Source organism: Pezoporus flaviventris, unplaced genomic scaffold (assembly GCF_033815535.1).
Source record: "Pezoporus flaviventris isolate CSIRO_AGI_PZ_B2104156 unplaced genomic scaffold, CSIRO_AGI_Pfla_v1 ptg000005l, whole genome shotgun sequence".
NCBI classification, from domain to species: domain Eukaryota; kingdom Metazoa; phylum Chordata; class Aves; order Psittaciformes; family Psittacidae; genus Pezoporus; species Pezoporus flaviventris.
The window spans coordinates 15,948,110-15,975,278 of record NW_026892553.1 but is presented as its reverse complement, the minus strand read 5'-3'; the positions used below and the strand labels follow the sequence as shown (position 1 = coordinate 15,975,278).

The 27,169-nt window shown below is 37.7% G+C and overlaps 1 long non-coding RNA gene across 1 annotated transcript in view; it reads left to right on the top strand.

The window, feature by feature from the left end:
• LOC133265217 (uncharacterized) overlaps positions 1–10,127 on the top strand; it is a 144,513-nt gene extending 134,386 nt beyond the window's left edge. Inside the window, exon 3 of the long non-coding RNA XR_009741897.1 lies at positions 10,035–10,127. This is a non-coding gene — a long non-coding RNA (uncharacterized LOC133265217). The remainder of the gene's footprint in view (positions 1–10,034) is intronic.
• Positions 10,128–27,169: the final 17,042 nt, after the last annotated feature.

Here is a 27,169-nt window from a genome sequence, read left to right as displayed (position 1 = left end):
CACTTATGCCCTTGTTTTTAATGCCGCCTTATCCTCATGCTCTACTGAAATCTGGTGTACTTTGTATCTCAGCATAGGAGTCTCAGGAGGACAGACTGTCCCAGGACATTCAGCTGGATGCAGCTTATTCTTCTATAAGCTTTTGAAGTTTATTGGAATAAACAGAGTGAGAATAATTCATTGCTGCTGTGTTGCTAGTCATAACATCAGAAAATATGCTCATGGATCACTCAGAGTTACTCTGCAATGGCATGACAGCCTTGCCCAAATGAACAAAAGCAAGGAGATTTAATTCCAGCTGCCCATCTTTCAGCCAGTCACTTAGGATGTTGGAAGTGACTCTGACATAGCTTCAACAATATTGTATAGCTCACAGGCCCTCCTCAAAGGAAAGCATAAATCTTGAGTTTTCTTTATTTTGTTGCTTCTGTTTTAAACTAAACTTATCAGACTAATGAGTTTATTTCGTTAGTAGGTTTGATGGCAAATTTTGCCTGTAACTGCTGGCATGATAAACAGAAAAAGTTGCAGACCATTAGGAGAATAAAAATCCAGATTTTAAGCGCCTCCATGATAAAGATACTGTGATTTGCTGTTCCCAATATTTCTTTTATAACACTATTTGACACACATGGTACAGTCAGTGCTAGATGTAGATTTCATTCTTTGTTAATGTTCTCCATTTAACGGTGTACTTGCTCACGTAGCTACAAAACCTCAACATAGGCAGAGGAAATTGTGTAATGTACTTTGGTGCTGAACAGAGAGCAACAGCAGGAACTTTGTTTGACCTATAGAGGGAGAAAGGAAGAAATTCAGGAGAAATCAAGGTATTTTTATAAAGAAAACCTCCTTCATAATATTACCTCCTTTCAAGCCCTAACAAGTTTGCATTGTATTTCCCTTGACTCTCTGTTCAGATCTGCCTTCTTGGCTGAACCACTTAACTGCCAAGTTGCTGCTGTTCTCCTTTTCATGTTCTTGAAACTGTGCTGAAGGATTAAAGAACATTCAAATAGCCAGACTGTTCTCCCTATTTAGGAATTCAAATCTCACTATTTTTCCTGATACCTCACCCTTAATTTCACAGCTCTTAAGCTGTCTTCTAGCTCCTGGAGTCTTTATTACCACTCTTATTTCCTAACAATGACCATACTGCATTCTTAATTTAATCAATCTCCTTCAGCTCTAAATAGCTCTGTAAGATAGGTTAATTTTAAAGTGAATTTGATCAAAACAAATAGTAGCAGAAAAATGGCGATGCTATTGTCATGTCATAGTTCAAGATACCTGGAGAGATTAGCACTAAAAGAGCACAGTAGTTCAGTCTCAGAATTAAGCCTCAGAACTTCCTCTCTGTATGCATAAACTGTTACTGTAACTATGGTGAGATGTGATTTCACCTCATTAGAGATGACCCCAAGTTATTTTACTATCAGAAGATGTTGGGGTTCTAACTGCAAGTACAAACAGAAATTTAGTCCTGAGTATAAAACTAAGTCTTTTGCCACTGCCCTGATTACACTAATCATAGAATAGTTATGGTTGTAAAGGACCTCAAGATCATCAAGTTCCAGCCCCCCTGCCGTGGGCAGGGACTCCACACACTAAACCGTGTCACCCAAGGCTCTGTCCAGCCTGGCTTTCAACACTGCCAGGGATAGAGCATTCACATCTTCCTCTGGCAACCTGTTCCAGTGCCTCACCACCCTAACAGTAAAGAACTTCTTCCTTATATCCAATCTAAACTTCCCTGTTTAAGTTTTAACCCGTTGCCCTTGTCCTATCACTACAGTCCCTAATGAAGAGTCCCTCTCTAGCGTCCTTGTAGGCCCCCTTCAGATACTGCAAGGCTGCTATGAGGTCTCCACGCAGCCTTCTCTTCTTCAAGCTGAACAGCCCCAGCTTTCTCAGCCTGTCTTCATACGGGAGGTGCTCCAGCCCCTGATCATCCTCATGGCCCTTCTCTGGACTTGTTCCAACAGTTCCATGTCCTTTTTATGTTGAGGACACCAGAACTGCACACAATACTCCAAGTGAGGTCTCACAAGAGCAGAGTAGAGGGACAGGCTCACCTCCTTCGACCTGCTGGTCACACTCCTTTTGATGCAGCCCAGGATACGGTTGGCTTTCTGGGCTGCGAGCACACGCTGCCGGCTCATGTTCATTTTGTCATCAACCAACACCCCCAAGTCCTTCTCCGCAGGGCTGCTCTGAATCTCTTCTCCACTAATGTTAATAACACCGGGGCATAGCAAATCTGGCGATACTGACATTTCTCCATGAGAAGATATTGACAAAGACATGCGATTTATCTTGCAAAGCTTTCAAAAGGTAATGAGTTCCAGTTGCCACTGAGATGAATCAGTATAAATTGGTGACCTGAAGGTGAAAGAAGTTCCTCTACTACTTGTTCTGCCTAATTGTCTTTAAAAATTTCTGCTCCTTTGAGCAGCTGAATAATTTCTTCTCAGAATTCATGTAATGGGCTTCTTTTCAATGTTGTGTTACGATTGCATCTTAGGGAACAGTATAGAACGTTATAGAACTGTTGGAAAATCAGGATAAAGAGGACTTCAGAAAATGTGTTTGTATTAATATGTAAAAAATATCAGGCTCTGCTGTCTGGTCCTGAGATAAAATGGTACTGCATGGCTTGCATCCAGATGGCTGAAATCTCTTCCTCTTGAAACAGGATTGCCTAACTGGTATTGCCAACTGTGAATGAGTCTTAGTCCTTGTAACACCCTAAATCATGCCCAGACATTTTGTGGAAGCATCCTGGTAGGCCTTGGCCAAACTCTGTTGGGATGTGCTGACAATTAACTGGCTGGATGATTGCCTGTCAATTCTCAAACCTGAGATGGAGATCCCAGGGATTCCGAGGCCCATCTGTTCCCATGTTTAACTGTCTTTACCACCAAAACTACAGTGTCTTGACGAGTCTTTTTTTCCTTCAGTTTAGAGAAGTGAATTTGTTACATCTGATTTAATGTGTAGCTGAGCTCTGCTTTCATCCTGTCCTTTCACCATTCAATGGCATCCCTGATATGGGTTCCTTGTGAGGATGATAGAACCACAGAATGGTTTCCGTTTGAAGGGACCCACTAGATCTCTTGTATTATTTTATCAAAGGGAAGACACACACACACACACACACACACACACGCACACACACACATATTCTTTAATCTTCCTTTTCTGAGCCACATACTTGTAGAAACATCATATTTCCGAGGAAGTTACCAGGCAGGAGCAGAATCCTCAAGAGAAAGAACCTGCTAGCCAGTATTCCTCTTAGGAACAGGGATTCAGAATCTCATGGACTTTGAAGTTGTTAACCTGCATCCCAGACCTGTAGAGGTAGAGCCTGACAATTTCCCAAAGGAGGTCTTCATCTCAGTAGGTAACAGCTTGGGGGTAAAGTGCTGCCAGGCTCCAGGGGAACTTCGCAGTCTTTCCTCCTTTACTACTGCTTCTGTAGAGCTCTGTAGGTGTGCCTCTTTGGGGCAGGGGTCCTGCAAGGCAATGTTTTACTACTTAATTTTGCAGTGTAATAGTTTCTACATACTAAGAGGTGAACAGCTTTGAGGTTTTCCCAGCTGCTAACTCAAACTGTGTAATGAAAGCAATTTAAGGGCAAAAGAAGAATGCCTTCCTGTTTTAGTCAGCCTTTACAAATGTTTTCTTTGCTGCAGTAAGTTTAATTGCAAAATCTGTTTTATAATAATGCTTAATCAAATTATGTGGAGGGAAAGTTCTGAAAAATAGAGTAATTCAGTAATCTACATTATGCAAAATACAATGGCTTTCTAAGTTTAGAATGCTTACTTTGGTAAGCTTAGCAAAAGAGTGGCTGTGTTTTTTAAAAGTGAGACTTTGAAAGAGAATATAAAGCTTTTATATATACTATTAAAACTGGCATACACCACATTATTGATTATATATGCACAGTTAGCTTTTCTTATCCAGTTACATATTATGGCTGGATGAAATTTCTCTGAAATGCTTTATGGTGTATCCTGGTGTTTAAAACATTACTGCACCTCTGAATACCCTGTGTAATGGTTCCTGGTACAGAATTTTATTCTAGGAAATGGATTTGCCACATCAGATGCATTTCCATGTTATTCTTTTGTGCTCTTTTCAAATCCATGCACAGCTCACAATAGGCACCTCTACTATTTTATTGTTTAAAGCTTTTTCTTTTATCATTAGTACATCATCAGTGGTAGGTAAGTGAACATATTGTGCAACAGATAGAGGAAATAAGGAAAGTGCTGTATTTTTCGTGTCATTCTTGAAATGGCAACAATTGCAATTCCTTTATAAGGTAAGGAAAATATATCCATGACTTAGTAATAAATATGTCTGCATCCAAACTATGACTCAAGCTTTTAAAACAAAACATGGTTTTAAAAACTTTTAATCCATGTGGATGATTGTACAAGCTGAAGTGGTGTTTCAGCAGGTAACCCAGCACCTAACTTTACAGCATGTGTGGGAGTTGCTGTTTTACACCTCTGAGAGGATGGGCAGCTTGTGTAAGCTTGTGGGCATATTATCTGTCAAGGTGGTTATCTAAACAATTTAATTTATGAATTAAAATGCCTTGTTTTGGTATCTGTAGAGAGCTAGGATAGCTAACTCATTTTGATCTTCTTGGTAAGCGTGAGAATGACATTTCTGTCTTGGCTTGGAATTTCATGGCAGAGGGGGCACACAGGCTGAGACATGCAGTGCCTGGCTTGTCTCTGAGCTAAAACAAATAACTGATACTATGAAGGAATCACTCTGAAAAACTCTGCCATTGTATTCCAAATTTATCATAACTCAGTAATTTCTAGATCATATTTCCTCATCTGAAAAGGAAACAAAATAATTGTTTCTAATTGTCAGTTTTGCAGACTCAAAGTCAAAGAGCTTCTCTCTGCCTCACAGTTCATAAATGATAAAAAATTTGCTTTTAGAGTGTAATTAACAGTTCTCTAAATGTCTTAACTGGCATCCAGACCCTTTTTCCCAAAGTTATGTTGGCTTTGCAAAACAAACAGGAATAAAATGCAGTAAAAAAAAGTAAGGTAAGCATATGTAAGAGGATATCACTTTACTTTTAGAAGTGCCATTCATATTCTACTGTTCTTAACCTGGCAGATTTCATTGGCAAAAATTTGCCTTTTATGGAAATATGAAATGCAATTAAACATTCCCAGTGTTGGAATTAAAAATAGTGATTATTATGCAACACCTTGAGTAGGATGTGTATGTCAAGTATAAAACTGGTTACAGCACATTCACTGAGGAGGACAAAAGGTGGATTCTGCAGTTCAGCATCAAGGATTTTTGTGCTGTGTGAAGTGAGCAGTTTGTACCAGGAGTTACAAATATTTTTCTTTCATGTGTAGAAGGAAGTGATGTATGCCATCAGATCTATTTTTTATAGTAAACCTCATCATTTAGACCAATTTCACTGTAGCCATGGTGCAAAAGTAAAATCAAAGCGTGTCCAATATAAAAGTGCAGTAAAAGGAAACTGAAGATGTCTTTGCATGATGTCTTCCCATTTTTCTTTGTATTATTTGTTTTACAGAGCTGAAGGTGCTATTTTGTGTTCTAAATTAATTGGTAGCATCACCATGATATTAGCAATCAATATATGTGCTACCTCAGCACATAATAAATAATTAACCTTCAGCTTCAATATGCTTGGACCTTGGTTTGTGTTTTCTTGTATCCTCCTTTAGAACAGAGCTGCGTGCATGCAGTAATACTTGGTTTCTCAGTTTGCTGTGTAGAATTTTAGATCAGTAATGCTATGCTAGCTTTTTCTTTGATTGTTTTGCCTTTATCGTTAGAAATTTATACATAAGGATGTCGACGTAATTTGTTTATGAAAAATGCCATTGTTAGGACTAAGTTTCAACATAGAATCTATGTAGACAGACTTGGGTGTGTGGATAGATGAAGAATGAAACTATGCATATTATCAATTATAATGTTTCCCTTATCTCTGGTAGGCAAAATGGATTACACCTTTAAGGAAGGAGGGGGAAATTATTAACTAGGATTTCTCTGACAAATAGAAATTACCTATCTCTGTGACCTCTTCTTGTGTCTAACCAAATATTACTAAAAGCAAAGGCATGGGCTGATGAAATTTTTGATAGCATATACTGAATTCGTATGAATGGATTTCAGAATGCCTAATATGCACAGCTGAGCTGTGATAATCCTGTTGATCTGTTCTGCTACCAAGAAGTAAAAGTAATCACTTTAATTTTCCATCTTGCAAAAACAGGAGGGCAACAACATCTTCAAATGTGTGTCAGCCAGTTATTTAAAGATGCTCCTGAGATACTGTGATGCGGTATATTTTATCTTATCACTTAACAGGTGAACTGGGACCAGAAAATCCAACATTCACAGGCAGAGATGCTCTTTAAGCTGATATTAAATCATAAAAAATATAAATAGGAAAAAAGGAACCAGACTTTATGAGCAAAAGAAAGCTGGTAAAAAGGGGGTTAGTCTTATCAGTGTTTAGGGGGAAAAAAGATGTACTGGATGGCAGAGCTTTAAAGCAAAATTATGAGCACAGATAGCTTTTGAGTGATCAGAGAAAATGCCAACTTTTTTTTTTTTTACATCATACACATAACAAAACTGAAGCAAAGTTGTTAGAAAATAATCCCCCTGGGATGCATGTAAATACACAAAAGCTTAGAACTTGAAACAGAGCCTCAGGGAATTAAAAAATGCACAAGGAAGATAAAAATGAAATTATTTATGGTCACTAATTGAGAGCATTGACAGGGGGACTAGAAAAATCCTAACACACTCAATAAAAATCACATTTTGTGGGAATTCTTCCAAGAGATTCAGGACTGAAAAAGAAATTACTGCCTTAGAGGACACAGAAAACATGTAGCAATAACCACTCTGCTGACATCTAACCCACAATCAGTGTGAAAGTCCTTTGAAATCACTTAACCAGCATTTTTAGTAGTAACAAGAGATTACAGAAAACTATGAGACAAATTCTAAAACAGGTTTTCTTTTAGAAGAATATATTGGAATGCTATGTAGGAAAAGATTTTTCAGGCCATAAGTAGACAAACACTGCCCCCAACCAAGTTTCTGTCATTCTCTGCTGCTATCCAAACAACCCTCTTATCTGCCTTACCAGCTTGTCTCTTCACACACACTGCAAGATGTTCTCTACTCTGTGTGAAAACCACAAAAGACCTCTCAATATTTTGACTGTTCTAAATATCGGTTTGCCTACTTATTTTGATGCAGCAATCAGGCCATTTCCTTTTCTTTGTATGTATGAGGTTTTATATCGTTAGGGTTTTATTCAGTTTGAAGTAACTCATGAAAAAGGGTTAAGTCAGGTTGTATAACAGTCTTGATCCTAAAAAGTGCTGATCCCTTGTCTCCTGATTCCATGAATATGCAACAACTGAGTTATAACAAAGATCAACTTGGCTGCATTTTATCCTCTAGTCATGTTGTTCATGGCTGATCACTTCTTCTCCATTCTGACGTGGCCTTGATATACCCAACAAGCTTTTGATAGGCTTTTCTTCTGAGTTACACCATAATTCCAAGAGGAAGTCACTAATAATAAGGGATTTCTAGCTGGAAGGCTCAGTAGCTAATTTAATTTAGATTAATGTAAGTACTAAACTGCAATGGTGCAAGATGCTGCCATGTAAAATAATTGCAATATGCTATAAAAAGATAGTCTTTTAGCAGCATTTTTTGACTAGATGAATGAACAGAGCACCACAGTGGTCATGCCAAGAAGGGCCAGTGTGATTAAAGGTATTTGAGGGAAAAAAAGTGTTGTCTTAGACCCTTGGGTTGTTCAGGGATCAACAAGAGCGAACAGAGCCTTTGTCTGAACTGAGGGAGAAGAGAGCAGGCATTGGCAGTGCATGGTGAGGGTGCCTGTGATGTACTAGCCAGTAGTCCTGGATATCCCTAAGTATAATGAAAAAGCAGTAAGTTCAGCAAGAGACCGCAAGACAAGAGAAGCCTTCTTGCTCAGAACAACATCCAAGATTTTAGAAACCTGTCCTGGGTTCAGCAGTAGCAGTCATTTTTCTCCTCCTTGGTAGCTGGTGCAGTGCTGTGTTTTGACTTTAGGCTCGGGAACAGAGCTGATAGAGATGTTTTGGTTTGGGCAAGGACTTTGTGAGCCTCACGCTCTGCCAGGGGGGAGGGGAAGCCAGGAGGAAGCAGAGACAGGACACCTGACCCAAACTGACCAAAGAGCTATTCCATACCACAGCACGTCATGCCCAGGAGGTAACTGGGAGTTAGCCGGAAGGGCTGGGAGACTGCAGGGTTGGAGGAGGTTTCGGTTGGAGCTTGGTCGGGCTTGGGGGGCGAGTTATCGGTCGGCTGGTGCTGAGGTGTTGTATTCTCTTCCCTTGTTATTTCCTTTATCATTATTATCATTGGTGGTAGCAGTAGTGATTTGTGTTATACCTTAGTTACTAAACTGCTCTTATCTCAACCCGTGGGAGTTGCATTCTTTTCGATTCTCCTCTCCGTCCCTCCGAGAGCAGGGGGAGGGCAAGAAAGGGGGGGTAAGTGAGCGAACGAATTACCTGACTGGGTTTAAACCACGACAAAACCATTAAAAAATGGAGAGATCAATCTTATTCCTATGATCCATTCATTTGAAATTTCCATTGGAGTAGTTCTGCACCTCCTTCAAACTTTTAGTCACAGAAACAGTGATACAGTCTGATTTTTGTTTTTAAAAAAGCACAAGAAAAGCTTTTTATCCAAGTGCTTTCTTGTATGTGTAAGATGTTCCCAAATTAAATAACATAGGTGTTGGGTGAGCAACCCCTACACTCTGAATTTTACAAAGAAGTATTCATGAGCTTTTCATTTTCATGAGCAGGCATTCAGAATGCCAAGAAGTTGCTCCTGAAAAGAAAATAGCACATTCCACAGAAGAATTTGCTATTATGTCTACTTAGCTTTTTCAGATTCGTACTAAAAGGTAAAATAGGATAAGGAAGTAAAGAAAAGCCACAGTGTGCAGTAATCTGTCAGGACTTTGAGTATTAACTGTTGGAAGAAGTATAAGGCTTGTGCAGTTCAGTGAAAGCCTTGAATAAATTTCCAATCTCTAAATTAAATTAATAACCATAGGAGGAAACATGAAAGAAATGGAGATTTTTATACAGAATTTGAAAAGGGCTTGTAAAACATGGAGAATCAGCAATATTGGCTGGTATTGTTTCTTGATGATTTGCTACTCTGTACTTTTAATATTCTGTAGTATCCAATCTTGAGCATGTAAGTTGTGGCAATCAGCCTTGTTCTATGTGAGCATTTTATAATCTTATATCAATCTCTCTCTTATGCTGCTGAAGAGATCAATAGATGTTTCCTGCTGAGGGCGTTATCTTTGATACCAACTTTTTAATTAACTTTTGTCCAGAGCTCAAAGAGCAATGTTTCACAGTAAAAACTCTACATGTACAAAGCAGATCTGACATTTATCAATTACGCTTCATGGTATCCGGTGGAGTGATCAAACAGTCAGGAGCTGTAGTACTGTTAGTTTTCCAGTGATGGCAAAATAACACAGATGCCCACATCAAATGCATTTGCATCACTCCAGACCCTTTTTGAACATGTTTACCAACCATTTGGTGAAGAATACTCTGACAATACTGAGATCCCATTGTATATATTAGACATGATAGAAAAGGTAGTAAATTTAGCATAGTTTTAATTTAAGTTGCTGTCTCTTTATAAAAGTCAATGAAAAAAACAACCCACTTTCCCTTCCTCACTGCTATGACTATACACTGAGAGTTTGTTTTGCTGTCCTTTGGACATCAGGGAGGCGTTTTCCAGAAGATGAAGCTTTGTTCCAGCATCTGTACCAATGCACAGGTCTATGTGTTTGGCTTCCTCTTGTGCTATTCAGGCTAAAATCTAATTTATCAGAAGTGAATCAGGTGCAGCACATGAATGTATATGACTTTTCCTCTTTTCCTTAGGGAGAGCACTCATCCAGACTGGCGGTCATGTGAGAGTCCTTTCTTTTTACTGCCATCTCTGAACAATAGAGCTATTCCATGCTGCGAGAGAGACCCAGCACTGTTGGTAAGCTCCTCCACTGCTCACACCACAGTCCTCAAATATATGTCTGAAAGACATAATTCTTATTTTGTGTTTATTGGTAATTCTTGGGATGCTTTCCAGAGGGGGTACAGTTATATTCTGTTAAAAAAAAAAAAAAGATCTTAATAAATTTAAATCTACAGCTTTCTAAAATTCTAAATGAAAATGTGTTCCTTCGTATTCCTTCTGTATCTGTGTTATTTTCTTCTTTGATTGTAGTAGTGGTTACTGACTATTTGATTATTTGACTTGAAAACTGTTGGCACATGACAATAATCAAACTAATGTTGTAAAAAAAAAAAGTCAACAGGGACAGCTGCTTTGTAATGCTGAGTGTCAGTGTTTGTATTTGTGGAAGGGGCTTTTACAGGATATCTGGAAAGAATTTCTCTCCCTATCTTTTGAGATCCTATATATTGAAAAACTGTTGAGGTTTCAAGAGCCACTGTGTTTTAGGAAGACTTCCTAAAGACACCTTAATTCCCAAATCCCCTTGAGAGCCTGTGCACTTTTCAGCAACAGAGCTTCTGCCTGTGTTATTACTGTTTATTTCTTTTGAAGGAGACACTAACATCAAGAAACAAATGGCGATCTCTCCCAGCAGTCTTATTCTATTAAAGATAGCTGTTATTTTGTCTGCAGCGCTGTACAAAGCATAGGATATAATTTTTTGCTTGAGGTCTGCTGATTGCTTTGTTCATCTCTGCTGGTGACAGATTAGCTTTGCAGCACATCCATAGGTCACCAACCACCCTTTTTTGTATTTGTAGTGGTCAATGCTGTGAAGAAGATTTTAAATTGAAAATAACACTTCCTTTTGTTGGCTTGTATTTTGGAGACCCAGAACTCTGTAGCAGAGGTCATACTAAAGATACGCTAGCAATGCTACATGCTTCTATAGTAGCACCCCGTCTCTCGTTATACCTGCTGTCAGCTGGTCCTGTCTGTCCATGACATTTATAAAATTCTTTTCATAAAAAATTTAAGGTTAAAAAACTGTTAAGGAAAAGTACACTGCCATGGTTTGCTAATGAAAGAAGGAAAGGTTATTTTATTATCAAATGTACAAAGCAAAGTACTGTTCTTCATCTTAGCTGGATGTTTTCCTCCTAAAATGCAAAATCCCTTATCTTTTATATTTCATCAGGTTTCCCTGAAATAGTTCTAATTAAATACTCTTTAAAAACTTATTGCTGAAGCATCAAAGGTGTGTTTTAAAACAAGATAAGAGATTTAATTTTTTTTACGGGCTCTATAAGAATCTTTTTACAAAAAAAAACTTAAAAACAAACCTGTATTTTCAAGGGAGATGATGGCATGTTTTGACAAAAATTGAGAAAATAAAATAAGGGTGCTAACTCTAGTTCCAACAAATGGACAGATTCATCCACCCTTTTTTAAAAGGACAATGTTTCAGAAGTGTGAAGCACAGTGAAGTCCTAATTTTTGATTCATGGAATGTGTGCTGCTCCGGGAGCCACAGGAACCCAAAACAACACCGGTGAGGCAGGATTAGTATATATCTGGCCTGATACAGAAATTTGTCTTTTACTTCCTTCATGTCACTTCCAAATGGAGTTAGTTATTTTTCAGCTAGTGAGAGGAATACCCCTCATCCCTCTCTTTGTTGGGACCAGATTTTAGAATGGAAAAGAAGGTGTAGACTTTTTAAGATTGAAGATACTGCCAATTCTAAGCATTTCATGTGAAATACATTGTCAGTGAAGCACATTATTCTGGACAAGCAGACTGATTCCAAGAAGGAAGAGCCCTGTAAAGAAGTGCATTGGACTGCATAGACAATCTTGGAGATGGATTCTGCTGTTTCCTCCAAGTGTGTTAATTTGGTTCTTTCCTCTCTGTTTCCCCCTTCTGCTGAACCAGCAGCTCTAGAGAGAGTTGGAGAGGACCCATCCCTTCTATGTAGGTGAATGCATTGAATAGGGCAGCTCCAGCGTCAGCTAAATTGAAAACCAAAAAACTCAAGGAGGATAAATCAGTATCTAGATACAACATTATAAATATGCTACTCTTTAGTTTAGATAAATAGACTAAAAATACAGCACCACACATGCTGTAACTAAAGGGTTTCAAATTAGTTAAAAACACAAGCTAAAACTAAACTATTGTCCTTTAGATTCAGCTGGGCTGTTTCATTTGAGATCATTTACATTGTTTCTGCACTAGATCCACTCAAAAGATGGCCATACTTAATATTCCCACCAGCTGGAGGGGCTTTGGAATGAACTTTCACTTCTAGAATAACCTCTGTTATTGAGGACTTTTTTCTTTATTTATTTTTAATATCCATCTTATAAGTTGTGACATGGGAGTCTTCTGGAGTCCTTATTAGGGCAAGAAGACATTTCCTCTCTCCTGTCTTCATTCTGCTTGTCTCAATGACAGAGCCAGAATTACAGTTGATAAATATACCTTCATAAATGAAGTGCTTGACATTGAGAAAAAAATGCTCTGTCTGAGCTAATTTATTCCTAGAGTCAAATATGTTCTAGCATTCCTTACCTTTAAAGTACTTATGCCAAATATGTTTTAATAGTAATAAATAAAGACTTCTCATCTCCAGATATGTTCAGAGTGAATGAGCATTCAAGTAGATTTTGTATCCCTGCCAAAATACTATTCCAATACAGATTGCCAAAAACGTCCCAGAGAACACTTCTTTATCTTCTTGAGAGCCAGAAAATGTGTCTGTATTGTGGGATAGACTTACTTGTCAGCAGGACTGTTCAGGCTTTCTTGGCCCATTCTTCATTCAAGATAGAACCTTTTTAATGGATTCGGATGCCAAAAACGGTTACAGCTTTCTTGGCGTGTTGATAGCTGGTCATGCACCTCATCAGTTCTGTCCTGCTATGTGAAAGGAAAGCCACAACCTTATAAGGATATGATTTGCTGGGACTGATGTGGAAAAGGATTTTGAAACCACTATATATTTTATTTCCATAAAAGAACAAAAAGAAGAAAATATGGATTATCAATATACCCAAGACATCACACACAGTTAAACCGGCAGCACAGCAAAAATGGCTTTTATAAGACCTGCAAGCTTTGATATAAAGGGGAGAGGCAGTTCATGGAGCTTGCAGTGGCTGACTACACTTTGAAAGTCTCTCTGGTTTCCTGGTAGTTTTTCCAGTTCTAGGAGGAGCAAAGTGAAATGCTGCTAATTTTTAAAGTGAAGAATTTAACCATACTATTTATAAGGGAAAAGGCAGTTCTCTGGCTGTCTTTGAAATTTTCAGTTTGTTAAGAACTTTTTTCTTCAGTGTGAGCCTAGTTTGCCATGCTTATGTTTTTCCAGTCGTGATTTTTTGTTATCCAGAAGCAGATTCCTCAGTGGAAAACATCTTTAAGCTACATTGTTGTTGTCTGCTGAGTGCACTCTATGTTCCTATGGGATCTTCCTTTTGGATTTAAAATCAAAACTTTCTGTCCTTGAATTTCTTAGCATTATTTGATTTTAATACACTCAAGTAGGAGAATCATTAAAGAAAAGCTATTTCTTTTAACATTGTTGATAATATTATGTAGCTTCTGTATAGCTGGGTTCTTTCTAAGAAGCCATGAGATTGAATCCTGAAGCTCGTTTGTGTCCTGGTGCTATGATGTCAAATTATTCACAGCTGTATAAGTGAAAGAGTTAGACATATGGAAATAATATTATAGGTCCCTTCCAATTTCTTCAGCAGCTCTTCAGCCAGCTCTGATTTAAATCTCTTCCCAAAGTTTGTTCAAAAGCTCTGGCACAACTAAAATCATTACCTGATGTTTTGATCACTCTCTACAAGCTTTTTAGTATCATGGAGAAATCATTATGGGGTAACAGTGAGGATGAGCTATGCAAATCTGCTTTTCTGTACTGGATTTTCAAGCAGCTTCTTAGTACCGTTGGACTTTGCATGCCTGGGTAGGAAAACAATTGAAATTCAATAGCAGTTACAAACTATCTGCAAACAGTTTTAATAGTCACTTCAAAGCAGACACCAGTGAGTTCCAGAGAAGATTTCAGTGTGTCAGATGGAATGACAGAAAACCTTGAGTCGTTTGAGTAAGAGTACATGTGAGCACTTTGATGGCAAGCCTTCCCAGTTTTTCCTGAAAAGGAATCAGTGTCTGTCACTGACCATTTTTATCTTACACCCATTTTTTGTGTTAATCAAGATGTTTCCAATCCTTCTTTATAAGTTATCCAGTTTATAGTAATGTTTCAGACTGACTCATTGCTTGTGTTTCCAATCCTGTTTTCTTAGCAACATTTCAAATCTGTTGAGTAATCTGCAGTTTCATCAGGAATTTCAGTGATAGTCAGCAATTTCTTCTGGAGGTTACTGACAGTATTCTGTTCAGAAAGAACTATGACATGCAAAAGATTCTTTGGGCCGTGGGAACATGGGAACCACATTTTTAGTAATGTGTTCACACTTTGTGCCTGAATAAGAAAATGTCTATAGGGTTTGGTTTCTTTTCTGACCTACAAACCAAATACTCTGGCTGTGGAAGTAGACTACCCTCTTACATACAAGTCCGCTTGTAGCTAAGCACTGTAATTTACATTCTGAATAATGAGGATTGCAGCCGATTACTCATCAAAGTGAATGCAAATGAAAATACAAAGCATAATTACCAAATATTTCAGTGCCAGGAAAAAATGGTATCTAGGCAAAGAATTAATACTTCAGTCGTTGAAACTCTTTTTTGCAATCATTTCAGTTGCTGCTGAAATGCGCCCATGCAGCACAGTAGTTTTAGGTGGGAAGTGAAGAAAAGTTTTTCCAATTGAAGCTGGAGGACCAATTTTGATAGTAATTATCTGAGGTTGGGTCAGCTCACTGGATGTTATTATCTTCTGCCAAACTAAAAATGAATTTATGAAAAATGAAACCTGTAATGATCCTAAGTGGTGAGACCCTAGTAATGGAAGTCACATAGAAATACAGATAGTTCTGCTACAGAAGCTATCATTTAGTGGCATTTCTTCTGAGTTGCTCTGAGGAGAATTCCAATGAAAGATTTGTTAATACCATGTGAATATAATTTTCCAAAACTGTTGATTACCATCATACTAGAAATCCTGAATGTATCCAACAGCTGTGTAGGCTGCAGGTCTCAGGTGGGATAGGGAAAGGGAGAAGTGTGGTGGACCATTGGTCACTGAGCAATGCAATTGGACACAGATGTCTTTTAGTTCTTAGAAAGCTCATGTTTGTTTTTGGCAGTAGTCCTGCAAATGAGTATAGTGTTTGTATTAAGTATGCATTTAAATTACTTAAAAGCTTAATAGATGTTTTCCACTCTCATGCCTGTTGAAAAGTCATGTTCCTGCTCTTCATTCTTGCATTAGTCTGTTTAGGAATCCCATTATTTTTCTTGTGGTGTGAGATTTATCACCTAGTAGAAAAAGAGGAGGAATACTCCACATTATGCACAGAAATCTTGTTATTTATGCCCCATCTGACGTTTTGAACCAGTTGTACATCTTATAAAATCCAGTTTGGGCTCTGAAGAACTGTGCTTCCTCCTGTAGGCTATATATTTTTTCAACTAGGTATTCCTGCATACAGGAATTCCTGCATAAAGCTCTGCAGTTGTCCTCTTTGTTCTCGGATATATTTTAGATACTTCTATTCTAGTTGAGTCTCTTTTTAACTTTCCTTGTTGAGATAAACAGCCTGAGCTTAAATCTTGCATTCGGGCGTGTTTCCCAGTTCTTTAATCATTGTTATGGCTCTCTACTAATCCTCCCCGATCCCAGTGGTCCTGGGGTGAAAGCCATTGTGATTTCCTGTGCCTCTCAGTTCAGGAACTTGTGACCAGTGAAAAGAGATTGTATTTCAACATCCCAGCCTCAGTCTCATGGAATAGCCCTGAGCCAGGAGCAGACAGCTGTAAATAGAGAAGCCTTTGGACCACTTTTATTTGCGATGAACGTTGGCCCATCTTCCAATAGATGTGGATCTAGTTTTTCGAGCAACTCTAGATTTTTGTGACAAGCATAATTCAACTAAAGCATACAGTGTCCCCTTAAATTATTCTAAACAAAGTTCTCATAAATTCTATTCAGAAAAGCCTCAGGATTTAGCTCTGCAATATAGCTATCAAGTGATACAGTATGTGTTTCAACATAAAGCAGAAGTGTCCCAAAAATACTAGTGCCTAAGAATCAGAGGCGGTCTTGGTTCATTGAATTCTCAGAGGTCTTGGCACCTTGACTTATATCTCATCTTGAGCTGTCTTTCATGTATCTGATTTAGAAGTTGCAGTAGATCAGAACTGGGGAAAGTGCATCCAGCTTTCATCACTGGCTTGTCAATATAAGAAGAAGTGACATGAGAATAACACGTCCCATCATGTTTGTTAGGGATTTTTCACCCATGAAATATATAACCCTTTCAAACACAGAAACTGTACAATTTTGAAGGAGCTTTGTATGGCTTATGAAAAATAACACAGAAAATATGGAGTGAGTGGAAAATCAAGTAGCTTCCATATGATTTACTGATTTGCTTTAATTGCAGGACAGTGTCTTAACTAAAGAAGTTAACTCTTTTCTATTCTTCTTAAACACAAGGAATACGTGAATTTTCTGTGTTTTCAGCCATTTTGAGCAATTGTGTGCAATGTTTTAGTGTTAGCATGTTTATTCAAACAAGTGTCTCCCTGTATTATACTCGAGTATTAAATCAAGAGATTCTCAAGAGTATTACATTTAATAGCTGTAATTCTGGTTAAGTTGGTGATTTACATTAAACAAGTTTTTGAAAACTGAGTACTGTGTTGGATATTACAGTTCACCAACAGAAAGAATACAGTTCATTTAATGTCATTGTCAGTTGCGGCTGTACACAGTATGGAAGATCTTATGATGTCTCAAGTAGGTATTTCTCTGGAGTTTTAGTGATGTCATTTTGTGTTTATATATGAATTAACATGTTTCCCAGGATAGTCACAGGTCCAAAAATAGTTAAGTATTTACACTTTCGTAATATTTACAAAAGCAGTGAATCTGGCATATCCATGTTAAGATACAACTACATTTATTTTATTTAAATATGCATGTTTCTTTTGTCATAGAATACTTTAGTGAGGAAAAATGGTGACCAGAGTGTTCAGATGAATTTTCCCTTTCACACAGTCCTCACATTGGTCCTTGGATCTCATTTCTCAATGTGACCATGGAAAACTGCTCCAGCAGGTCCTTCCATGACCAAGAGCTGCAATAATTAATACAGTGACTCTTTCAAGTGGCCACTTGAAGGGGCAGAGTTAAGGTTGCTTCTGTTTTTATCCTGACGATACATCTGGCTTTTCAGACACATCAATCTGAAGTACTCCTTGTTTTTCAGATGCTTGAGTTGACAGTGAGCTTCATTTTCTAGAAGCACAGAACATGGTCAATAACCTTAACTATATTGCGAGAGGTTTTGTCATCGAATGATAAAAGAAACCTTTTCCTGCACTAGTTCTCATGTCACTCTCCACTGTTACAGTAAATTTATTTTCAGCGACCACCTTTAAGATGCTGTTTTGTTTTGCTGGTCATTGCCATAGGAGCATGGCCACCAAATAATCCAGTCATGACAGCAGATTATGGGAGAGCTTTCCAAGAGCAACAGTGAGTCGCTTAGGTAATTTATCATCTGCCATCAATCACCTTTTCCTGTAGTATTTCCTATATTTTACAGTATTCAAATTAGTTCTTTAGCTCAGTTCTGTGATATTCTCAAGACAAATTTATTTATTTAAAATGTATGTGTGCAAGTTTCTTCTATTCTGTGATGGGCTGGAGCTGCACCAGCATAATCTTACAAGCATTGAGTATCACTGGCTTTAGGAAAAAAAATAAGCAAATGCATAAAAATAAGATGAGATAAAAATTCAATCAGAAGAATAAGATATTTTTGTGATTGTTTTATTCGTTTTCTTTCTCACACAATTCCGTCTCCTAAAACACCCTGTCTTAAGCAGCCACGTCTTGGCATATGTTCTAAAATATATAAAACCTGGCACACATGAGTGGAGGATTTTTAAATCACTAGTGAGGACTGGATATACTTTCACTTTAATCTGAATTGGAAATAGCTCGAGTAAAGAATAACAGTGTTGTCTGCAGAGATACTGATGGAAATAGGTATTTCACAGCATAGTTTTTTTTATTTTTACTTTTTATTCATAACTGGTGAGGAACTGTAAATAACTTCACAAGGGATGCTGCTGATTAGAATTAAAAGAGAAAAAATACGAAAGTTCCAGAAAATAGGAAAAGTTCTGGAGCAGCTCTCCATGTACCCATTGCTTCCCCCTTTTCTTTTCAATAGAAGAATTAGAGTTAGAATTTTGGTAAAAGTGTATTTTCTTTCTTTAAGTTGGCAATTTTTCCCTTAATTTTTTTATTTCATTTTATCACTCCTCTTTTTGTGAAAGTAAAAGAGGGAGACATCCAGTGAGTTTTGCTGTAAGTGTGTAGTTCAGCTCCTTTGGTAGGTCATTCTTTATATATCCTTTTTTCCTCTATTCTTACATGTTCCCACATGTTCTCTCACCGGATTTGGGGAGAGCTTTCAACAGACATCAGAAAGAATGAGCCTGATGTGCTTGGCAAATAGATACTGAACAGTTTGCTCACCCTCTCATGTAACTGGCTCATGTAACTTTGTAAATCTGGAGACTTGGAGCTTTTAGGTGGGGCAGGGGCTTATAAGTAGTTTTATAAACCTGTGGAAGAACTTTGCAGGGTTGAGCATCTTAATTATACTATATCTCTTATGTTTCTATTAAATATTAACTAGAGACCACTACAAAGGACATCTACATATTGCATAGGCCATTCTGATATTAGCTGTAGTTGAAAAGTGTTCATAACATACCTCTCCCTCCTCCCTATACAATTTCTCTGCTACTTTCCACTTGGGAAAATTTAGCAAAGACAAAAAGTGATGGTTTGCTGATCTTAAAGAAGAGCAGCATTTGTAGAAGGGCATAAGGAGCAACCAGCAAATTGGAGAAGTGATTTTAAGCCTTGAATTTTTAATGTATTGATTTTGTGTGTACTTGCCAGAAAAGTAAGATCCAAAAAGCTATAACTAGTACTGTATTTGTTATCACTAGAATATATGGTTAAATATATAATGCCCATATCTTATTTTGCATTACTATACTGGCTTTCATTAAGAAGAAAATATCAAATGTGCTAGGCAAAGGATACACCCTGCCAATAATGTGAGTCATGCTTCATGCACTCACTGTGTGCATCACCTTGAGTACTATAAAAACCTAATATGTATATGCTAATATATAAAATACATACTTCATCTGTGGTACTTTCACCTGAAGCTTATTAATTAGTAAATGTAGCTAATAAAATACCCTGCCAAAACAGTCAAATCTCCCAGTAATCTGGTTTTCAACATTCTGTCAGACAGACTAACCTAAAAGGTTCACTGTTAAAGTAAATGTATTAAACCTTCAGTCTGTGTAGCATAGTATTACGATAATAGATAATCTAGTTAATGCAGTGTTGTGTCCCAGAAGATAATATAAGAAAGAGGAGTGTAATTCATGTCATTCAAAACTATTTTAAAAATCCCACACATTTTTGATGATTTCAGACTAGACAATGATCCTCACAGAACTGTTACAATCTGAGAGATCTCCAGATCATCAAACTTTGTGTTTTCTCATCGTAGTCTAGAATAGGGTTTTTTCTCACTGTCTTTATGCATATCTAAGTAAGTTTGTAATTTTCTACTATTATAATTTTACAAGACTGTTAATTTAATTAGTCTAAGTAACTGGGACGGCAACAGTGTCAATAGGACTACACTGGTTTGCAATCTGCCTCTTTATATATTGTTGTGTCTTTAAAAACTAACATTACATTTACACATTACCAGACCAGAAAAGTAGGCCACTACCTCTAGTCTGCTGTGTTATTTTTTATTCCATTCTGGTTTTCCGTGCTCTAGCTATTGCAGAGTATAGCTTTGGGGGATGTGGAGTTTCTATATATCTTTTGAAGAAATGAGCACAAATTTCAGATGCAGCCTGTTAGTACCTGTTCAACATGATTTTGGAAAGGTAAAAAGCCTCTCTGTGCTTTACAACTTTCATTTGTGAATCAATTATTTTATTTAGCTTGAAGTAGTTTCATCAGCTTCCACTTCTCATAATATGTTACGAAACTATGACAGGCTAAAAGCCTTGGTTATTAGAATGTAGTAAATGTTGACCAAGTTTAATATTTACATGTTATTTGAAGTATTTAATTTTTTTATACGTTTATTATTAAAAGGTGAGAAAACACATGCTGGAAGATTTCTGGCTCATTAGTCCATCTTTGGCACGATACTGAAGACTTAGTCCAATTTGCTCAGTTACCGTTATAAAAAAAGTATAACTGGTGAAATACAAAGAAGTGCCTTAGTTTTAATTTTGTCTGTAGTGGTAATGGAGTTGCTACGTTCACAGTTCTTTGTCCATTCATCAATAGAGAAGCTCCACAAACGCACATCTCCTCTCATTTTTCTTCCACGGAGGTGCTACAGCTTCCTTTTGGACAAAGTATAATTGATTGCATTTGGGCAAGACTTCTTGTAAGATTAGTTACATTTTTAATCAAAATGTCACGGGGGTACAAATGTAACATGTGCAAAGAAATTCTTTGTGTTGGAGGGATTCATCACTCAAGAGCAGCTGCAGATATGCAGCGTTGGGCTGTACTTTCTTACCCTACAGTTACTGAAATACATATAAACATAAGGCCTCTTTATGAAAATGATTTTTGGATCAGGTAAAGGTTTGGAAACCTGAAAATTTAGTTAGGTGCCTAACTTCTGAACTCTTGGGCCTGGAGTGAAAGCCTAGTATTCTGTATATTGACACCTAAGATATTTGTGTATTATATGGGGAGGGTCAGGTTATGTCTAAGCAAATTAATTTCAATACTTCTGATTCCAGTCACTGGACGCTTTATCCCTGTGTAAGAATTGGAGTTTGAATCAAGAATGTACACAAAGCTTATCAGTCTTCAAAGGAACATGATGAAAACATGGGTAAGACTGCATCTTATATGTGACCTCCCTTGTGTAAGGTTTATTCCACTAGATTTCTGTGAAGTGGATAATGCATGTTCAAGAGCTGGCACTGATATAGGGTTGGAAGCGTTATCCATATTAGATAGAATTTGTAATTAAATTTCCTGTCCCAGTGTGCCCCTGCTTCAAAACATGTTCACAGCTATTAAAGGGATGAAAGATTGACAACCAGAGTCTAAGTTTTGAACAAATGTTTCATTGTTTCATCTTTAAAGATTTCAGAGTTTGTTTCATGCTTGCATATGAATTTATCTTTGTCACAGAGTGGGAATTCCAGGATCTCCTCTGTGCTGGGAAATGCACTGTTCCTCCATTGATTAGTTAATTATTCACTTGGGCCTTCTCCAGCTGAGTACCCTGATATGAATGAATATAAACAAAATAGCTTCTGCCAGGTGTCAGCCCCTTAGAATAATGAATAGGGAAATAAATTAAGGTGTTGTTACTGGTGTCAGGTTTTTAAAAGAAGACTGAGAGAAGTATCTCTACCAATTACATTGTTAAAATGGTATTTAAATAGGCTGGATGTGTGGAGGGCTTTGCAATTTAGAATGATTATATAAAAATTATGAAACTTGCTTTTTTTCAGTCTTCTGTGAAATGAAATAATCGGCACTCTCCTGAGCAAACCATATTATTTTCCCATGTTTTTCATTACTGCATTTGAAGTTATTTTTCGTACATTATGGTGATTCATAGCTTAGCCTTATGAAGCAGAGGTTTATTTTTAGAGTGTTACCTTAAATTAGTATGACTAATAAGTGATTTTGAGGTACAGTGATTTCAGTGGTTCTGCATCTACTTGTTAGAATGTAATGTGTTTGTATATGACTTACTCTGACACTTCGCAGTAGACTTCCCAGGGAGTAGGTGATGGCTGGCTGTTAACCATGATATATTAAGATCTTTAAACTCATGAATTATTATACCTAAAATGAAATGTGCTTTACTGCTCAGTTGAGAAACATCTTTGCATCTGACATCTGTTATGCAGCAATGGAGGTTACATTCATACCTTCACCATGCGCTGTATCATCTCAAAGGCCTTGGCAATGGTTTGGCATGTGGTAGAGCTACTCACTTGCTGTTGGGACATCACATGGCACCAAAACAGTTTGTCACATCCTTTCCAGGTGGAAGGAAGCTCTTTGGAGCTATCACCAATGTGAATGTAAATAGGATTAGTTCTCTGTCCTGGGTTCAGCAATAGCATTCATTTTTGTCCTTAGTAGTAGCTGGTGCAGTGCTGCGTTTTTGACTTTCAGCCTGGGAACAATGCTGATAACACTGATGTTTTTAGTTGTTGCTCAGTAAAGTTTAGTCTGACCAAGGACTTTCTGAGTCTCATGCTCTGCCAGGGAGGAGGGGAAGCTGGGAGGAAGCAGAGACAGGACACCTGACCCAAACTGACCAAAGAGGTATTCCATACCACAGCATCTCATGCCCAAGATGTAGAACTGGGGGCAGTTACCCAGAAGGGCTAGATCACTGCTTGGTTGGGCTGGGTATCAGTCGGCGGGTGGTGAGCAGTTGTATTCTCTTCCCTTGTTATTTCCCTTATCATTATTATTATTGGTGGCGGCAGCAGTGATTTGTGTTACACCTTAGTTACTGGAGGGTTCTTATCTCAACCCATGTGAGTTACATTCTTTTGATTCTCCTTGCCATGCCTCCAGGAGCCGTGGGGGAGGAAGGGGTGGGAGTGAGCGAGCATGGCTTAAACCACAACACTCTCAAAGAGTGGAGGACTGAACTAAACTGTAATTCTTCAAAATGTGTGGTATGAAAGTCTGTTTCTTTCCTTCTCTTTCCTACAGAGTTTTTCAGGATTTGAAATTCAGTATCTGTGGCTGAAGGAAAAACTGGACACTTTCTTCCTTATGTGCCTTTGGGACAAGCATCATGGAACAAGGATGTGCATATAGTCTAAGATTTTTGCAAAGAGGAGGTCTTTTCCAGACTGGACTGATAGGTCATAAAAAACATTCATATGAAGAACTCCAGTTACTGGTAAGAAATCTTTTACTGTTGGGTTGGTTTTGTTTTTTTTTTTCCCATTTATTTTATAGTACACAAATAATTTGTACTTTCTGGATCCAATTCTGTTCATAGCACCACAAAAGTAGAAAAAAACAGAAAAAAACTCAGGAAGGAAACCTGAAGGGATCTCTGGATATTGCCTTAATGCTTGAAATCTTGTTTGAGGGCTTTCTCACTTCTGAGTATTCGTATTAAAGAGTAGTTGAAGACAATTTGTCAGTGTTATCAGGATGAAATGTATTTTTTTTTTTTTTTGTTGTAACAGTTCTTTATGGAGCTTGCTGTGTATTGTGAAATACTGAATAGTCAGTGAAACTGATAGTTAACTTCTAAGTCTCATAAAAATTTCAGACTAAAAAATTCACCTAATCTATTCCTAAATTAATTTTATGCATTGTTCCTTGTAGAGCTTTTAGATTTCTCTTTGTGAGCAGATAATTGCTGCTACTGCCCCTCTCCTCTTGGTAAAGTGGATATTATGAGCTTCAGTACAGTCAATATCTAGAGATGGAAAAAAATTGCACAGTTAGGAGATTCTTCTTCTTCTTAGACTAATTCTTCTCCTTAAACTGTTAAAGTATATGTATGGCTGACATTTTGCTCTAGACTTAGTATCTGTATCATTAAAAATGTTACAGACACAAAAAGTTTCTGGAGCATGAGGTCATGGGCTGTCATTTCCTTTAAAGGGCAGTAGTGTGTTTGTTTTATGAGGATAGTCTTTATCAGGAGACTTACAGCCCTTCTTACTCCTCCTTCAAGGTTATGCTTTCCCTATGGAGTGTTTGTAAGGACCTGCAGGTGATAGGTAGTACCAAGGGAAGTAGTTCCACTCACAATTTTGGCAGCAGTTTGCTGCATTACTTACAGAAGGGATATGTTGTCATTTCTTTTCCTAAAGCATCCTTGTTTCTTTGCTGTACTTGATTCGGTGTTGAAGGACCCTGAATCCATGATCTGATTTGAGGGTAATGCTGGGGTATAGTAGAAGAGACAAGTTAAGGACACTCCAAGATGCAGCTGGGTGAGCCATATCTGAAGGACATGTATAGCTATTAAATTGACACTGGTTCCAGAAAATAAGCCTCTGTTAGTAATACTGGTCTTTATTTATCTGAGCACAGCAGTGTTCTAATGAAGCAGTGCAGCTTCTAGATGCACACTGGTCCACTTGGCAATTTATTGGAGCATCAGTTAAAGCAAGCAAAAGGTAGTTTATATGCTGATGGAACAAGAGTAATGCAAATACGCACCTTGTGTGTGTACCTGAAAATCCTACTCGGTCATCGGCAAGGAAATTGTTCCCTATGCTTCATTTAGATGTGACCATTTCCCATAATGTAGGCAGAATAGCTTAATAAATAGGAAACCCCCTTTTGTGAATATTCTGTGTATTCTGTATTGCACGTACCTGATGTCACTTTGGCAACTGAGTGGGGATTTTGGGAGGATTATGAATCATAAATGCAGTCAAACCATGTATCTAGAAGGAATGGTTAGCCTGAGCAGTACTGGTGCTTGTAGTCCCATTGCTTACCCAGGAGTAAGGTAAATAGTGTTTTCCTGTAACACTGGAATTGCTTCAAGAATGCTTTTTCAAACTTTTGTTTATTGTATTCATCTCAGGATTGTGAATAAAACAAACAGTAAAAGATGCAACACTGTTCTTGCAATAAGGTCAAGTAATATAGAGTGAAATCCAGCACTCTGCAGGAGGCCAACACGAGTCATACACCCCAATTAAGCCATCAAAGTAGATTTAAGTGGAATTTATTTGGTATATAAGATTTGAACTATGAGTTTCACCTTTACAGAGGCAGTCTACAAAGAACAAATGCCGGGCTTGAACTTGTCCCCAGATAAATCAATGTTATCCTGCTGATACCACAGGAAAAAAATGATTTCTAGAGTCAAGTCACTTGACTCTTGTTTGTAAATACCTATTTCTAAACCTTTGGAAAAGTATTTCAGCAGAGAAAATAAGGAGAACACATTCCTGTCGTGGCCTTATGGCTTTTGTGAATTATTTATTCTGGGTTCTGGGTGACTTGTTTCTTGCCCTTGCCATCTGTAGATTTAGTGATTTATATTTCCACTGCAGAATGTTACCCAGGTTTGAATATTGAGTACAACAGCACAAGGCATAAGGAAATGGTGAGGTACAGGAAATGAAGATCTTCATGTTAACCATGTTCAAAGGGTTAAGGAATACAGAACAAAGTTTTTGCACTATCATTTGATTATCTTTCTCTTTTAGTCTGTGTTTGGACATTTCTAGTACACAGTAGAGACTACAGTATCATAACATTTTAATCTTCTTGTATATATGGAATTTGTAGGCTCTGTGTAAACAAATATTCCCAATACACTGTCTATATTAAAAATCTCTGATATTTCTTGAAGACCTGCTTAGGGAACATTTATGGTTTTCTATATGCTGACTTCATATATTGGCTTGATGCTGGGATTCTGAATTTGTGATCACTTGGCCTTTCTTGTTTGTTTGTTTTTTTTAAAATATAATCATTAGTTAAGCCTAATGCTTTAGATAAACGTTTTTCTCTCCTTCAGCTGAACAAAATAAATTACAAGAGCACTCCCTTCTGTATTGATTAAGATGTTAAGCTTAATAGAAAATGGGGAAAACACCTACCTGAGCTCAGCTTCTTGGCTGAACTGGTTTAGTTAATGTTTAGTGAACTGTATCTAAAAGGAAGGAACAAACGAATCTAATTTGAAAGTTCTGAGTTTCCTATAGGTGCTGTACATAGAATTTGGGCAGTGATATCAAAACCTGATCTGCATTTGCTCCTTGACGATTGTGGGAGCCTTGTCTTTTCATGCATCTGGGAATGAGAATGCTTCTCGTCATCCCATATTGAAACAAATACTGGAGTTATTATCTGATGGAACTTACTTTCTTGAAATAAGTGCATGTGATTCAGTATGACACCTGAACAGCTCATTATGTCCTTTCATATTGATATATTTTCAGGTTTTCTTTAGTGCTGCAATAAATTTTGCCCTTAAAATGTGTGTGTTTGTTCAAATGCACTTTCAAAACATCAGCCTTTTGTGGACAGAGCTCATCATGAAAGGAGCTGTCAAAGATGAACATGCAGTTTGTTACTGCAGGGAACCAATAAATAAGAATTCAAGCTATTCAACATTTAGCTGTAGGAAATTTGAAGACATTCAAGCTTTAATGTCACAAACATTCATAGAGTGCCGAGAGAGCTGTCAGAATGTCTTTAATGACGCCACTTAATGGGAGCAGATAAATGTAGAATGGGACCCAAGGCCTATACCTGAGGAGTGCCATAAACAACTCTGTCAATACAGAGAAAAATACAGATCACTGAAATCTTGTTGTGAGAGGAAGGAACGTGTTATTGGAATTAAAATGTTGCAGGTCTAGCCCAGTGGTCTGGGAAGCTGCCAGCAGTTTCATTAGCTGTAGGGAATTCTATCAGTTCAGATTGGTAGAGCAACCTTCTGTAGTGGAAGGTGTCCATTCCTATGGCAGAGGGTTGGAACTACATGAGCTTTAAGGTCCCTTCCAACCCAGACCATTCTATGACTCTATACTTACAAGCACAAGTAAGTATACTTTCATTAATGAGTCCAGTGACAAAGGATGTTTGGGGCGAAAGGAATAAAGCATTATGAAACTTCATCACAGAGGTGAAACACAACAAAACTCCTGCAATGCTGATCTTTAATGAAAAAATACTGTATTTGACACTGTCATTTTTCTGCCAGTCTTGTTTGTTGCAAGACAAATTGTTGCATGCAGTCCAGGTTATAGTAAGAGCAAACTGCGTATTTCTGGCTGTGATTTGAAATTAAAAGTTGGGTGA